This window comes from Accipiter gentilis, chromosome 1, assembly GCF_929443795.1.
Source record: "Accipiter gentilis chromosome 1, bAccGen1.1, whole genome shotgun sequence".
NCBI lineage: Eukaryota > Metazoa > Chordata > Aves > Accipitriformes > Accipitridae > Astur > Astur gentilis.
This window is the reverse complement of record NC_064880.1, coordinates 34,442,281-34,458,340: the sequence shown is the minus strand read 5'-3', so window position 1 is coordinate 34,458,340 and position 16,060 is coordinate 34,442,281. Positions and strand designations below refer to the sequence as shown.

Here is a 16,060-nt window from a genome sequence, read left to right as displayed (position 1 = left end):
TGGGAGGAACAAATATAATTCTTTCTTACTGACAGTTTACTGTGCTGAAGGTTAATGTTAGATACCAAAGCAGGTCAGGTTGCATTTATTGACTGACTGTGAGCTGTGAATCAAAACCACAAGCCTTTTAAGTAAAAGGAAACAGGATGTACGATCAAGACTATGTGGGAAAAGAATGCTGTTCCTGATTTTTTGCAAGGCAAGTGTCATAATATTATTTCAGACTAAAACTAGTTTGAAATCTAAGACTCTGGTTCCCTATGAATGTCTTTGGTGCCAGTGCTGGATAGTGTAGTCACTGCTGCTTTTTCTTACCCTCTGCACCAAACTCTCCACTGTACGATAGGTGTCTTTACAAAGCCTAGCATTGCATCGGCTGAAAGTAATGGTTTTTTCTGTCTTCCAAGTCCTTCTGCAGCAGGACCAGTTACTTAAACTGATGCGCTGTACAGCACAGTGGAGAGGGTTGAATGGCTGGAGGGAGGGAATGGCAGAAGACAGGCAGATCTGCTTAAGGAGCAGTGGCACCAAGTAAGAAATGATAGCTTTATTTGATGTCTACTTTGCAAAAGTTTGTGGCATAGTGTATTAATAATTTTAACTATGAAAACCAATTCTTAAGTTTCAGTGCCTGAAATGAGTTCTAATTGTGTTTTCTGTACATGAAGCCATATAGCCTTCCCTACATTACCTCATGAATGTGCAACATCTATATTCTGGAGTTGCCACGTCTAGATTTGAAACATAATATTGTATTCATTCTTATTCATTCAATAGTCTTGCTCCTAACGCTTCTTGCCTGTCTGGAGCAGTTTGTAGAAATTGCACACACACACACACACACACAAAGTGCTATAGTAATGCTCTTATGAAAAAATTGATTTCTTTTCAAATGACCCTTAAAAATTCAAATCCTGTACGAAGGTAGAGGGGGATGTTAAAAAGTGCTTGAAGAATCTACAATAGAAAACTGGAGGAAAGGCATTAAATAGCATATTCCTAAATCTGAATTACCAATACAATGACATAGTGCGTAAACCTGCTCCTGTGCCACCTCAAGTCTTTGTCTCTGGCGTGGGTTCACAGCACAGCATCAGTGTGTACGATCAACACTGAGATCACTGAAATAATTTAGTTAGTCTACATTATAGCATCAAGCATCTAAGTAACACAAGACAAGAACTGAGGTACCTGACCATAAATTCATAAATGAAATATACTGTAATGTAGACATGGAGAAAGCTTTTCTCAAGGAAGAGCCTGGAGAACAATGAGTTAATGTAATGTGTAGAATCACAGAGATCCTGGAGGGGCTGGAGGTACTGATGCAGTATAAATTGAAAAATAAATTGTTAAGCCAGCCAGAGTCTCCAGCAGGCAACCTTATCACATGTTGCTATACTGAAACTTCTGCTACTAATTTGTAGTTTGTCCAAGATGGAAGCCTTTGCTGAGACCTGTTTTTTATTAATGCAACTTCCAATTATAAGGATGCTAAACTGAAAAATTGTCCTTTATTTGAGAATTAAAAGCACACGCATTCTCTGGATACAGTCCACACTGCCTTGATTATTGCTTCTGGCCATCCAGGATTAATAAACTAAGAAGATGTTTGAGGTTTCCCTTTGGTCTTTCTGAATAATTGATTCCTTTATTCCACATTTTAGACAGGTCTGTGATTCAAGTTGTTGACCTAGGTGCATTTTCTGTGAAACTAGTCTTAAAAGGTGCACCCTCCCAGAGTCACCAGTGGGTCTGTCTTCTCTTTATAGTTCAGTGCATTTGGTTAGGCTGCTTTTCATCCATTAACACCTATGGTTATGAATGCTATAACAAAATACATTGTCCTCACTAGAAATATATGTATTTGTATTGCTAGAAGTCCACAAAGGGGCCAATGAATGACTGGAGAAAGTAATATTAGCAGACTTGGGATTTCACTGTGTTTCTCAGACAATCATTAAACACGCTTTAAAAAAGTTTTCTTGACAATTTGGAAACATTACTTGACTCCTGCCTCCACTACTGTCTAGTGCAGTTATATCTTTCCTGGCTGCTGCTATTACACAAGAAGGTTTTTCCCATACTAAATATGCCCCGAGTGTTTTCATTCAGATTGCAGAGCTTAATAGATCAACACAGAAATATGTGTTTGATTACTGTTGCTACACATGTAGTAGTTTAATAGAACAATGAAACAAAACTAATTCTGTTCCATGCACTGAGCCCTGAAAAAGCTCTTAGCAATCCTTGAACTATGAACCACTTGTTTGTTAGTGATAGCTTCCCTCTTCTTCCTTCACTAGTTTTAAAATTGCTTGTTATCCAGTAACTAAACTGCCAGGACATGAATGATACTGGGCAGAATTCAGACAAAGAATTTTGTATATCTAGTAATTTCAGAATAGCTTTCATTAAAAAGCAATCTTTAAAGGAATAATCTCAAAAATTCATATGGTGCAGGCCTCTCAGTACATGATACATTTTAGCAAAAAGAACTTCAAGTGTTTGAAATACAATTTGGGCCTAGATACCATATGTATAAAGGTCTCTACGATTCAGTAGATTTCATCAGAAAAAATAAGCTCCGATTTATTAAAGACATGCTTTTGCCAAATAAATCCATTTAGTTGTATTTGAGCATTGCATTCCATAAATCCTTTTCCAGTTTTCCTTCAGTCCCTTTCTGAAATAATAAAATTGAGCAATAAACAGTATCCATATGTTCTTAATTTTATGCACATTTCAGTTAATTATATTATGTCCATGGATAACTTGTTAAATTTTATTTTTGAATATGATTACCTTCTCACCATTTACACAGAAGATGACTCAGAAAGTAAGTGAAATATCTGTGCTAATGATGTCAAATTAATTTTTGTGTGTCTCTGAAAAAAGCCAGAAGTGGCCTGAAGGCATCTATTTTTATGATATCTTAAATTAGGCAAATGGTAAAAGTGAAAGTATTGGTGTAAGAACCAGGTGGACACTATGATCATTTATTAAAATCATCAGGTTATATAACAGGTTATTTGCATTCTGCATAAAGCAGTCCACATACATCCTTCAAAATTTTCAAGGTGGAGAAATAGCAAACCCTGCAGTGTTTCTTATGGGATGGGGTTTTTGCTTTTAGAGCACTGGCATTTGAATGATTTTCCTACTAAAACCTTGAAAAAGCTGACTACTGAGATTTTCATTCCATTAAAACTGAAACACTGGCACACAAATATGCATCTGATTAGGGTTGGAATAAGTGCAAGGATAGCAAATGGAATCTGTAAAATGACCAACTATCATAGTTTTCTTATGCTAATCTTTTATTGGAGAGGCTGTAATTTGGGAATAATACCTTCCTCTTTGCCAAGCACAGCAATAGCCTCTCAGATGCTAAAACCTGGATTAAAAACTCTGCTCTAAATCGCTAGTGTTAGTGAGACTAGCTGTCTCACATCAGGCCAGTAAAGAAGCTTCTCCAAATCAAAAAGGTGGGGCTCCCATGGTAGGAGAGACAGAAAAAACAGGGGTAGTGGCACCACTTCAGCATCAGCTACAGATTACTTTCTGCAGCTTTAGAAGTAAAAAGTGTAGCTGTTCTGTGCTGATGTCATCAGAAAATTACCTCAACTCAAATGACACTGTCCTGAGGAGGAAAGAAGTGCAGAAGGAGTGTGTGCAGGAAGAGTCAGAAGAAATGAGTCATCTTAACTGCCTCTTTTAGTATTTGGGAAGTTGTTTTGCAAAAGTCACGTATTAGTTTTCTCGATGTCATGGTTTAACCCCAGCCAGAAACTAAGCAACACGCAGCTGCTCACTCATTGCCCCCACCCTGCCCAGTGGGATGGGGGAGAAAATCGGGAAAAGCAGCAAAACCCGTGGGTTGAGATAAGAACGGTTTAATAGAACAGAAAAGAAGAAACTAATAATGATAATGATAACACTAATAAAATGACAATAGTAGTAATAAAAGGACTGGAATATACAAATGATACGCAGGGCAATTGCTCACCACCCGCCGACCAACACCCAGCCAGTCCCGGAGCTGCGATTCCCCGTCCCCCACCTTCCAGTCCCTATACTGGATGGGACGTCCCATGGTATGGAATTCCCTGTTGGCCAGTTTGGGTCAGCTGCCCTGGCTGTGTCCTGGGCCAACTTCTTGTGCCCCTCCAGCTTTCTCACTGGCTGGGCATGAGAAGCTGAAAAATCCTTGACTTTAGTCTAAACACTACTGAGCAACAACTGAAAACATCAGTGTTATCAACATTCTTCGCCTACTGAACTCAAAACACAGCACCGTACCAGCTACTAGGAAGACAGTTAACTCTATCCCAGCTGAAACCAGGACACTGGAAGTGAAGAAAAGTTATGTTTAAGTTACTATGCTCTGATCAAATTCCAAACTGGGTAATGCTGCATTCAATTTATCCTAAAAAAAGAAAGGGGATGGGTAAATATTAGTTGGTTGTGAAGATGATCTAAAATGAACTATTTTTATTGGAATTTCTCATGGCATTTGTGCACAGAGGCTAGTTTCACAAAGAAAAACCTATCCCCTTATCTGCTGAAGTGCTTTGAGGTATTTTTTTACTGTTATAGATTATTATGTTTTCATAACTGACATTTACCTTGTTTTTCCTGGCACCTTGACACTATTGTTTACTGCTTTAAAAATATTTGAATAAGAAACAGAACTCCAAAAAAGACAAAAAGAGCCCCAAAATGTCACTGCTGTAATCCAAAGTGGTAAATGCAATGCAATGCAGAGATAATTAAGATATCTGAAGAGATATCCAGTCAAAACTATCCATGGGTCCTAAGCCAAGGAATCCCTGAATGTCAGTTCCACAAAAGCAGTTGTTTTCAAGGAAAGGAGTGACTTCCTCAAAGCTGAAAACAGCCTCCAGCATTTAGCAGCTGCCCAGAACCTGCCTCTTCTTTTGAGTGTAATCTACTAATTTGAACTATGATAATTTGTGGTTCCAGGTCCTAACTGACTAATATGTAGGGTTTGTTTTTCTTTTTTCCATTCCTTCCAACATTTATCATTCATATGTTGTGTCATTTTCCTTAGAATATAATTTAACTGTAGCAATGACTATAATTTTTGTCAGTCAGCCCCAGTAGCCTATAGGCATTACTGTTACGTAACTAAATGAAAATAAAAGTCATGAAATCACCACCAAGTATTTGTTAATAAAATTAATAAATCACAGAAGACAAAATACTTACTTATTATGAGAATATGAAATCAACTAATAATGGTATGGAACAGAAGTATTTCCTTAATAAAACCTTACTTTAAAAGGATTTAGAATGGGGTAGTGATAAGTGGCTGAGTATGAATTGGTCATTCACATTGGCTGAAACCTGACTGAAGAACAGTAAATACAGGAAGCACTAATGAATTAATACTAATGAATTCATACTAATGTGGTGCTTCAGGGATGTTACATGCAATTTTATTTAATATCCTCAGTAATGACTTGCAATAAAGTGTGAAAGCATGTTAACTAAATCTTAAGAACCCCAATCTCAACAAAAGAAAGTACTGTAAGAGTTTGGAAATCTGTGTAGAATATAATACGTGAGGTTCAATCTGACTGGTGAAAGACTAGGCAGATGGGAAAACACTCAAAACAGATTACATTACAGACTGGCAAGCAATCTCAGACCTGTCTGAAAGATCCAGAAGCTGTTTCTTTGGAGGATATCTTTGGAAGCTGCTCTCTCTCACCAAGATACTGCTATGGATAGTCTTTCCCCCCTTTTATTTGCCTGTTTGTGCCCACTGCTGTTCCACACTCATCTCTTTTCTTCCCTTTCTACCTCACTTCAACATTTGCTTTTGAATTAATTTGTTCCTATTTCTTCTTTCCTCCTTCCTAGGAGTGGAAATAGCGGATTAAGATTCTTACATCAAGTCCAACATACATGGTACCTAGTAAATTGGGGTAATCAAAAATAGATGGGTTATGTAAACAAATGAACCTGGATTCCTCATATACATACCTGCAATTTGTAGAACCCCCAAAATAAATTTTTTGACCCATTTATTTATAAAAATTGACCAAAACCTCCAGGAATTCTTTAAATGCAGGCCTGCTTTCTATTTTCTTTAACATCATAAGTTGCCTCTGAGAAGGTGTGAAAAAAGAGATCAAGTGTGAATACTGGAAGTATTGGAGAAACCTGAAGAAGGCCAAATGAAAACCATATGCAATTGAAGAGGAAGAGGAAGTGTCTTAGCACATCAACCTAGATGGAATACAGTACTTAATTAATATTTTTCAAATACCTTCCAATGTTAAAGATCCTTACTTTCTAATGGAAAATAGTTACAATACATGTAACACAAATTTCTACAGCTAGACCTCATTAAAGATGTTGATTTAATATTCCCAATGATATTTTAGTGAAGATATATAGCGCTATATCAAATGGCCATCTTATGAAGTGAAACATTATTTCTGTCTGAGAAGAAAAGACAGTCTTACCTTTGTTTTTCTAAGAAATGACAGATCTCAGAATTTAGCCACTGGATCTTTTGCTATCAGGAAAACAAAAAGGCTGCATTTCTAGCAGAAAGTGGAATTGGTAAGAAAAGTTTTTCCTTGGGAGCTGAAGCTTCTTCAAGACTGAAGTTTCTTCAAGACTCTCTCATTCTTTGTTGCTGTGTCCAAATCTCCTCAAAATTAATCGCAATAGACAAAGTCTACATATCCACATAGACACATTTTCCCCACCTAAGAGCAAAGAGACATTAGGAAAAGCAGGATGGAACATGGGTTAGTCCACAAAACTTAACACAGACCGAAAGTACATTTAAGAATATTATTTAAGTGATATGACTTTCAAAAATTCAATTTATTCTGCATGCTTTAGCTAAAAGGGAAAAATGGGTCTTGTTGAGATTACTGCATGACTAGTGCAGTCTTTTATAAACACGGGATAACTGTGCCCAGGCTAAACAGGAGTGTTCTCATCTGTCACTTAGGGAACTGCACAGTGTATCATTACTCCCCACTGGCTTTACTGTCTTTAACCAGGAATAGAAGTTAATTCAGTCTATATTTGCATGAAAATATGGATACTTCTTCATGTTATTTATCTTAGAGAATGCTGGTTTTTTCTTCGTGTGACAAAATTTTTTATTCATCCCAAGCAAAGTAATAGAAGAAAAAGACAATTTCTTTTCCAGGTTCTTCAATTTAAAGATTGCGTCATTACAAAAGCTGAGCAAAGGTTGGCTATGGCTTCCTCAGTCTTTAAGGCTTTAATAATCTGAGTATCTAGTTCATTACATTTAAATAGTCTACTTACAGCTTGCAAACTTTAGTCTTCAGCCATTGAGATTGAGACGAAATGTCTTTAAGACATGTATTCTCATTTTAACTTGCTATATTTCTGTCTCTTTTTGTACTTTTTTTACTGTTGTTATTTTGGTTTTAGTCCTAGAGAAGAAAAGAAAAAGAAGACATCCTTCTTTTCTAGGTCTCTTCTCCTGCTTAAACAGCCCTTAACAATACTTTTCTCCAAATATAGTGAGAATGAGAAGCCACTGTAGAAACTCTGTAGACAAAGAAAATCAGTGTAGACACAGGTCAGGCCAAAGAGAACACAGGAGATGGGCAAACAGAAAGTGAAAGCTTTCTACTACAGCACTGCTTCTCTTATTTATAAAGATAGAAGATCTACAAGTACTCCTACAAAAAATATATTTCAAAAACTAACCTAGATTTTACCTAGTACTAGTTATTATTAATCTAGAATTACATTTTTCCCAAAGATACAATAGGAGGTACCCCAATTAGAGCTTCTGTTTGTTTAATAATGTAACGTTAAGTCATTCCAACGATTGCTAACAGCAAACTCTTTCAACGTCCCGGTCATTTTGAGTAAGGCACTGATTCAGCACATCTTACTGTGGTGAGTCACTACTGAAGAGGCTCCACTGAAGACATCTGAAAGCTGTGTCTCCAGTACTAACCTCAGGGGATCATGACTCTCCTACTGCCACCAATGCTACTTATCCACCAATGCATATTTTCCACCGAATGCAGCTTTACCTGGGGGTATGTAGGGGATTTCCCCATCCATTTGCCTATTGGGTACATCTGGATTCTGTCTCTGAAGTAGTGTTGTGGCTGAAATCTGATCTCACGGTCAGATACAGCGCAAGTAAGCAAAATGTGTAAGTGCTGTTGCTTGCAAGTTTTAAAATAATATGAAAGGCATACTATAGCTTCCTAATAAAAGAGTAATCACTAATACTAATCATTCATATGACATTATTTTCAAAAGAGGGGGTGTAACTTCTATCCAGCTGTTAAAATATTTGCCAGTTTGCATAAAGTTGAGGAATTCATCTTTGATGTGTGTTGAGGAATTCATCTTTAATGTGAAAATTGTTAATTACTCTAGGAGTGCAGGTAATTTCAACAAATCTGTGTTTTGAATTAGAACACAAGGCAAAGAACCCTTTTTCACATGCAACCCTATCACCTAGTCTCCACCTCCCTATTTATTACATCCTACGTATGTTTGTATTTGCTGTATCTCCAATGGATAAGAGATGCAGCTTTCTATCTACTAATGCTATACATCATGGTAGTATAGTAGTATCAGTGGTAGTCACAGCAAAAACTGAAGGAAGGAGGTTGGCAGAATTGTGAGCCCTTTGTCATGAATTTATAATAGGCCTAGGCCATGTCAGAGTAATTTCATTACAGAATTTCAATTATTAATAACTTACCTCATGTGGTTTTTAGCATTTTTTTCCGTGTAATGCAGATATTTACAATACATTTAAAAAAAATACTTTGTTTTTTTTTTTTTAATCTAATGTCTTTGGTTCTCACCTCAAGACTAGAAATTTTCATAGGCAGGTCCAGATTATACAGTTTTACTGTAGCTGAAAGTGACAACAGAAAATTATTTTGGCTGATATCATGTTGACCAAAATAATTTTTATTTGGGATAGATTATCCTGATTCAGCTTCTGAGACTGAATCATAGGTAAAATCTCAGGCCTAGTCAGAGTGATTCCTAATGGACAGACTATACTTTTTCTTTCCTGTGGGACTCTTTCCTGAACTCTTCTGCCTATGTGGCATCAGCATTTATTTTAAGACTGGTTAGAATATCCTTCAAATTCTGAGATATGATATTGCTTCAAAAAAATTTTCAAACTATATCCTCATGCACTTGAGCTCCCTTTCAATGAGCTGGAAAAGACAGTTGCATATTATTGTCACATTGTCCTGTGGCAAAATGTGTGATTCCATCCGAAATGTGATTTAGAAAAGACATAGGCTTATTCAAAATTAGATACTCTTATAAAGACTGTTATAGGACAATATGCCAATGATGGTTTCAACTAAGCGAAATCTTGTGTTAGAGATGGATGCCAGACAATGAATGGAAATCGTGGGCCACTTTATGGACATTTGAAGTGTTAAGTGATTATAAAAATGTTAACCTGGTTTTAGATTAACAAGAAACAGAGTTATCCACCAAATTAATTGTCCAGATTCAGAATTATTTGTTGCGTGTTCCCCATAACCTAGATTCAACTAATTCCTAATATTTTTTTGTACTCAAACTAAAATTCAAATGTGTTGACAAATGAAACACTGGAACATACACCAGTATCCACTGTGGAGGTGTGAAAGTCACAATAACACATCAGTTAGCAATATCTAAATACATTGCAGTATCAATTTTGCTGTGTAAAAATAATAGAAAGGTCTGTTTGTAAAGTAATACTCTTTTCTAAATTTTTCTAGGGGAGCTTATGAAAATGCATTTGCAACAGAAAATATTGCTTATGAACCTAAAAAGAAATAACAAACTAAATTCAGAAAATTAACTGAATCATTAAGAATCATGCAGCTGGAACACTTACTTTCCTAGTCTTACTAAGCCTCAGAAACTAATCAATACAAAATATGAAAGAATAAACTTTGCATAGCACAAGATTAATGGATTGTATTTAGACTTTGACAGTTGTCTAGGAAACCGAAAGGGAAAAATTGGAACTTCTGGCTGAGAGGCTTACACACAATTCTCAGCTGAATGTGAACGCTACTACACAAGGAGGAAAATGCACAAAAAGTCAACATGAAAATAGAGTGCTTTATACCTGTGGTTTAACACAGCACATGAAAAATGTACACGGATTTCTTCAAGGCGTTCATTCAGGCATCATGGAAGTGCCTAATACAACTTAACCAAGCCCTAAATTTGGAATATTTTCCAAATGGATTATGGAATTATGACTTTGATCTAGTCACAACCTGTATGTAAAAAATCCAAAGGAGCAAAGCTTATGAGTTACAGGTTCTACCACCTCTTTAAAAGGTGTCTCTTGTAATGTTGAAATTTAAGTATATTAGCAAAGTACTGTACTAATTACAGGCCTATAGCTTTAAGTAATACACACTACAGAATGATAGCTAGTGTTATAGCAGCTACTAGAATTCTGGTATTCTTCCTTTTACAACACAAACTAAAGCAAATTGATGTGTATGAAATACATGGAAAGTAATTTAAACTGGTGTTAGCAAAAACCTTTCAGGAAGACTCCTTTAATACTCAGTTTTAACTTCACTCGGTAGGAACAAATCCCTTCCTAGCACAAGTTGAATTTTTTTTTATATTGCTTTTGGTCAAAACTTCTGTCTCGGGTCAGACTTCTTCATATGAACATTTTGGCCTTAAATATTAGTGACAGGCTTTTCTTCAGACATTTCATCTGAATGAAAGTAAACATTAGGATTGCCCTCTTTCAGTTCAGTCTGACCTTGGACCCTTGGGCCTTTTGAGAGTAACTACTTATTTCTGTCAACAAGTTTATTCCATTCAGGCCTAATATAACATTATAAATAGATTGTTTTTCTTATTGTAAACCCTAGCACTTTTGCTTTCATCTGTTGTACACAAGTTTTGCAGACGATTGGGATTTAAGTTAAAATAAAGTTAAACAGAATTTTTAAAAAAGATTCAAAGCTGTTTGTGGTAAGTGGCAGTTGCTTTGTTCCTTGATCAGGTGCAAGAGTGCAAGTTTGGCATATGCCTTCACTCATCATTTAAATGATGTGTTTGCTCTCTCTGTGTAACATAAAAGTTATCACAGGAAACTTGAATTTTTGGACACAGTTTAGATTTAGGGAATTCTTTCCCTCTGAAGAGTGCTTTTCAATGGAAAACACACTCAAGTATCTGTTCAAATAAGAACAATTTATCTGTGGTGAAAAAAAGTCTTGCTTTCTAAAATGTATAGGGCTTCTTCATTCCTGTCACTTAATATCCTTATTTTGTACTCTACTAGCTTGATCCTTATTACTTAACGACTGCACAATCACATATACATTCAAAAGTAAATGGTCTTAACAGTAGTAACTGTAGAGAAATGTCAGTGCCCAAGGAAATCAAGTTGGTAGCACGTTAACTGCATTTGAGAAACAAAAAAAAAAAATCTGTGTTTTTAGGTGAGACAGAGGTGAACTCACCTTCAGGTTTCCAGGATCACCACACATTTACTTCAAACATGAATAAAAAGGCATAAAAATATTCTTGTATCAAAGTCAGTTACATAGTTGTACTCTGTGACTGGCTTTTGAAAAAGCAGTGAGAGTTTGCTAACAAAGCGCATTCTTTTTAACATCTGAAAACTTATTTGGACATATTTAAAATTAGACCAAGAACTTTGGTTTGGTTAAAGAGTATATTTTTAACCAACATATATTTGGAATTCCTCACTGTGTCCAAATATTAAAAGATAGTACAATAGCACATAAGAAAGGGCAGACTTTTCAGGATACTCAAAACAATGTAGGCAAGAATCTGGGACATGTGGGCCCAAATTCAGGCTACATGGGCTCAGGAAATTTCTACTCCTATCCCAGGACTACCAGACAGTGGAAGGACATGATTTATGAGAAATGATGGCAGTTTTTTCTCAATGAATACAGTAGCCAGGCCACGTAGTGCCATGTTGCCCTATATAAAAGGAACATTTTTCCTGTGAACAATTAATTTCCTTTTATTCCTTGCTCATTTTAATTCTTCATCTGCATTTCTGTAGTGATTTTAAATACAAACTTGTAACTTCTTAGAAACCTATATGTAATCATACATAATAATATTTTATGGTTAAGCGGACCATGCAACAATTTGTGCTAGCCCCAGATTTCACACACACATAAAGGAAGTTTCTCACTTCACATTGTTTTTAAAATAAATTAAGCTAAAAGGTCAGAAACACTGCTCCCTTCTCATATCAAAAAGCAGGACCTAGTATTAAATAAGCAATGTCTAATTTAAGCATGAATCATCTATAAATGGAAATTGCCTGCTATGTATCTCTATCCCAAGATCTTCCTGTTGCGTGGTTGTACTGGGACATAGTAAAGGGGATCACAGAGCCAATAGTACTGATACTCTTCTCAGCCATTTTCCACACTGGCCTCTGTGATATCCTTTCAGATTTACTAGTGTCCCTCATACTTTCATTCAGGAAATCCTGCAGAGAAGTATGAGGATGTGCCTGATGCAGTGCAGGCATAGGGAGTCAGCTGTACATGCTGTTTAGCTGATCTACACATAATGTAGTGACTCAACGTATGGGAAACAGCAGCTTTGCTGAGCAGGTAGCTCAACAGTACAGCATGTATGCAGTTGATATACCTGGGATGTGCCAGACTCACTGCATATGGACTACACAGCCAGTACATACATATTCAAACTGTGATCATTTGATAAGGATATATGACGTCCAGGAAGTTGACGGATCAAGTCAGGAATCCAGAGAAGTAGCAGAGAAAACGATTCCAGGTTGAAAAGGGATCTGTGCACGTGATTGCTCTATGATTACACTTGCCTAAGTAAAACTACTTAGTAAGAAGAGATCAATAACAATAAAGAACAAATAACTGGACAAATAATTAATCTGAGCATAAATAACCTTTTCCTTAAGGTTTTTACAGTGAAAGAGCCTCATAAAAGCTTAATTAAGTTTTAACTTAGTTGCATTTTTTTACTGTAAAACACATCCTATGATCTGTCATAGTTGGTAGAGTAAGTGAACAGTAATTTTTTGTAGGAAGACATTACCAAGACTGGTGACCACTTTGAAGTTTAGCAACAATTTGAAATGACAGTTTTGGAATGGCTTGGCTAGTGCTTTTGGTTTGGGGGTTTCTTTGTTATGGAAAGAAATAATTTTGGGATGGATAATGAACAACTGAGAGACTAGATACTTTTGTGACCTGGAATTTAACTCGCTTACTCCTGTTTAGGATTACAGTGGTAGTACGCTCACATTATAGTTACTCAAGAGCATATGGTGCTCCTACTCTATATTTATATTTTTAAGTAATACAGTCTCTGCCTGAGCTGCTCTTATCCCTCGTCCCTCTGCTTTACCTCACCATAAGACAAGGAAAATCAAGCAATAACACTATCACAGTAATATACTAGGGATTCCGTTTGTTCATAAAGAAAATTTTGATGAAAGCAGGTGAACTGGTTGTAAGATACCACCTCCAATATCAAGGTTCTATAGGAGGGGACTCAACACCAAACTTAGGGAGAGATGCCATTGGCAATATGCTTCAGAGATATTAATCAGGAGTATTAGCTGTAATGAGTAACAGTAGCTTTCCAATGAAGAGGATGCAGTTTCCTATAGATGGATTTTATGGTGGTTGACGCTTGATTTGATGGGCCCACTGAAGCCACAGCTCAGAGTGTACACGTTTGTTCTGTAAGCAGTCTGAACTAGCAAGCATCAATTTCATTATGATATTTTAAACCTTTTATTTATTCAAGTAAGGGTGAAAAAACAATATTCCCTCCAAATGGCAACAGTATATATTACTGATTAACAACTATAAGGTAAAAAAATATAGAAGTGATACACTGAGTGGCAAAAACGCTAATTAGACTTCTGAAAGTTAAGTTTCTAACTAGAATTTTTTGATAAAGAACAGTGTAAATGTAATTTCCTGAAAGTTACTTTCAATAGTCATTTTCAGAGTTCAACAAATATATCATCTTAACAAATAAAGTACCAAATATCAGAAACTTGCATTTATTTTCTCTAACTTGCATTAAACTTCTCATTTATCTTACTGTCAAGCAGAGTTCAAGCAATTTTTTCATTGTCACCTTATGGCAAGAACAGCATATGGGTAAAACGGGACACGATTTGCATGTTAGAGAACAAGGTCATAACTTTCTTGCCTTGCACAAAGAACTCTCTTAGTATCTGCTATTTTCTGATCCATCAAAAGTTGTGGAACTCCAGCAACGTAATTAATACATAGCATACGCATAACAAATTACATAGGGCTGAGAACATGAGTAGCAGAAGGAAATGGATACCATCAGTCAGAAAGTTCCATCTTACATCCCACCATCCTTTTTGCTTCTAAAATCCTTAGTCTTCTGAGGGCAAATAAATTTATCTCCATGCCTAATCTTCATAAGGTACAAGCGAACTCATCTAATGCTATCTGATGAAGAAAAAGAGGTGAAAACACAAAATGTGTCATCAGCATATTGATTAAAACCCCCAGACTTTCCATACTTTCTCATTTCCCTTGATCACTCCCCACTCCAGGTTACCTCATAATAAAGGGAAATGACCAAACTACCACTCTGACAGAATCTGATAGGGCACAGGGAATTGTTTCATGTTCTTCAATAAAAACGCGAAAGTCTCTACCTCTGCTAGCATCTAGTATCATCTAAACAGAACCTTACAATACTGAGCTTAATTGGCACAGCGAAGAAAATCGGTATGGACTCTTAACTTCTTCTCATTAGAGGGAAAAATCATAAGCTAACACCACAAGCATAATTTCTATAAATATCAAGGCCTAATAAACAACATATGTGTTTAACAAGTGCTATGAAGCTTCAGATTACTGCAGCAGCTCACATTCTAGTCTTTAACAATCTTTCCTCCCAAAATGGAGATGTGCAAGAGAGTAAAAATTAAATATTAAACTGTTAGAGATAAAAAGTCATCTTCTGAAACTGATTTCTTGACAAATCAATTATGAAAGCACAAACATGATATGTTTTTCAAACAAACATCATCATTGTCATTATTTATTTATTTTGAAGTTACACAAGGACACGACAGGTACATTGATTTGGCACCATAAAAATACAAATTAAAAACTTCATTCTTTCATATCACTACTTCAGGTACAGGCCACACTTGCTATTCAGAGTACCACCTGAGACCCAATCCTGCTTTCTTTTTCTTACATGGATTGAGGTGGTGATTTGTAAACAGTGGGCTCCTTATTCTGCTGTATCTTTTTTTGTCATTTTTTTAATGTCTACTGTTTTCTCTTGGAAATAATTTCCAAATTAATACTCTGATAACATATATAGTTTTAATGTGAACGTGTGTCTGTAGAACCACTACTGAAAAAAAGAATTCACACATCAAAGTGATCTTCAATACATATATTCCTTTTACCTTTGAGAACTGATGGCTTTAGTTATTACTGATAACAATGAATGAGACAATAGATAAATGGACAATAACATGAAGAAATAGAATAATTCTTGTGCTGATTTATTCAAACAGTCTTATTAAGAAGCATATATTAAGGTAAACAGTAATGTTACAGACAAAATGTGAACTGTATTGTCGGTGTGGACCTCTGGTTAATTAACAGTTGGTGAGCCCCTTCTCTCATACAGAGACACACAACCATGCAAAAAAAATGGCACAGAAGGAAAATATTTCCTTATATATCTTTTACAAAATCTAGCTAATAAGGGAATTTCTTCAAATAGCATATATATATTGAAAATAGCAGTAACAAGCCACATAGATTTTATTCCTGGATCATCAGAATCTGAGATGCTTAGAATCTTGTGAGACCTGCTGTTCCTGAGCCTGAATATCACCAGATTTTTCTTCTTAGGAAACAAGGTCACTTCTATAAAATGCTAGGAATTAATTTAGTATACCTTGATTATAAAATGATCAGATTTTGCAAGTGAGACTACTGCATTACAACATCACATTAAG

The 16,060-nt window shown here is 35.9% G+C and overlaps 1 protein-coding gene across 1 annotated transcript in view; it reads right to left on the bottom strand.

The window, feature by feature from the left end:
• LOC126040775 (sodium channel protein type 2 subunit alpha-like) overlaps nucleotides 1-16,060 on the bottom strand; it is a 78,675-nt gene that overhangs the window by 62,237 nt on the left and 378 nt on the right. The window contains exon 2 of the mRNA XM_049805657.1: nucleotides 6,498-6,746. The gene's annotated coding sequence lies outside the window, so the exon portion shown is untranslated. The remainder of the gene's footprint in view (nucleotides 1-6,497; nucleotides 6,747-16,060) is intronic.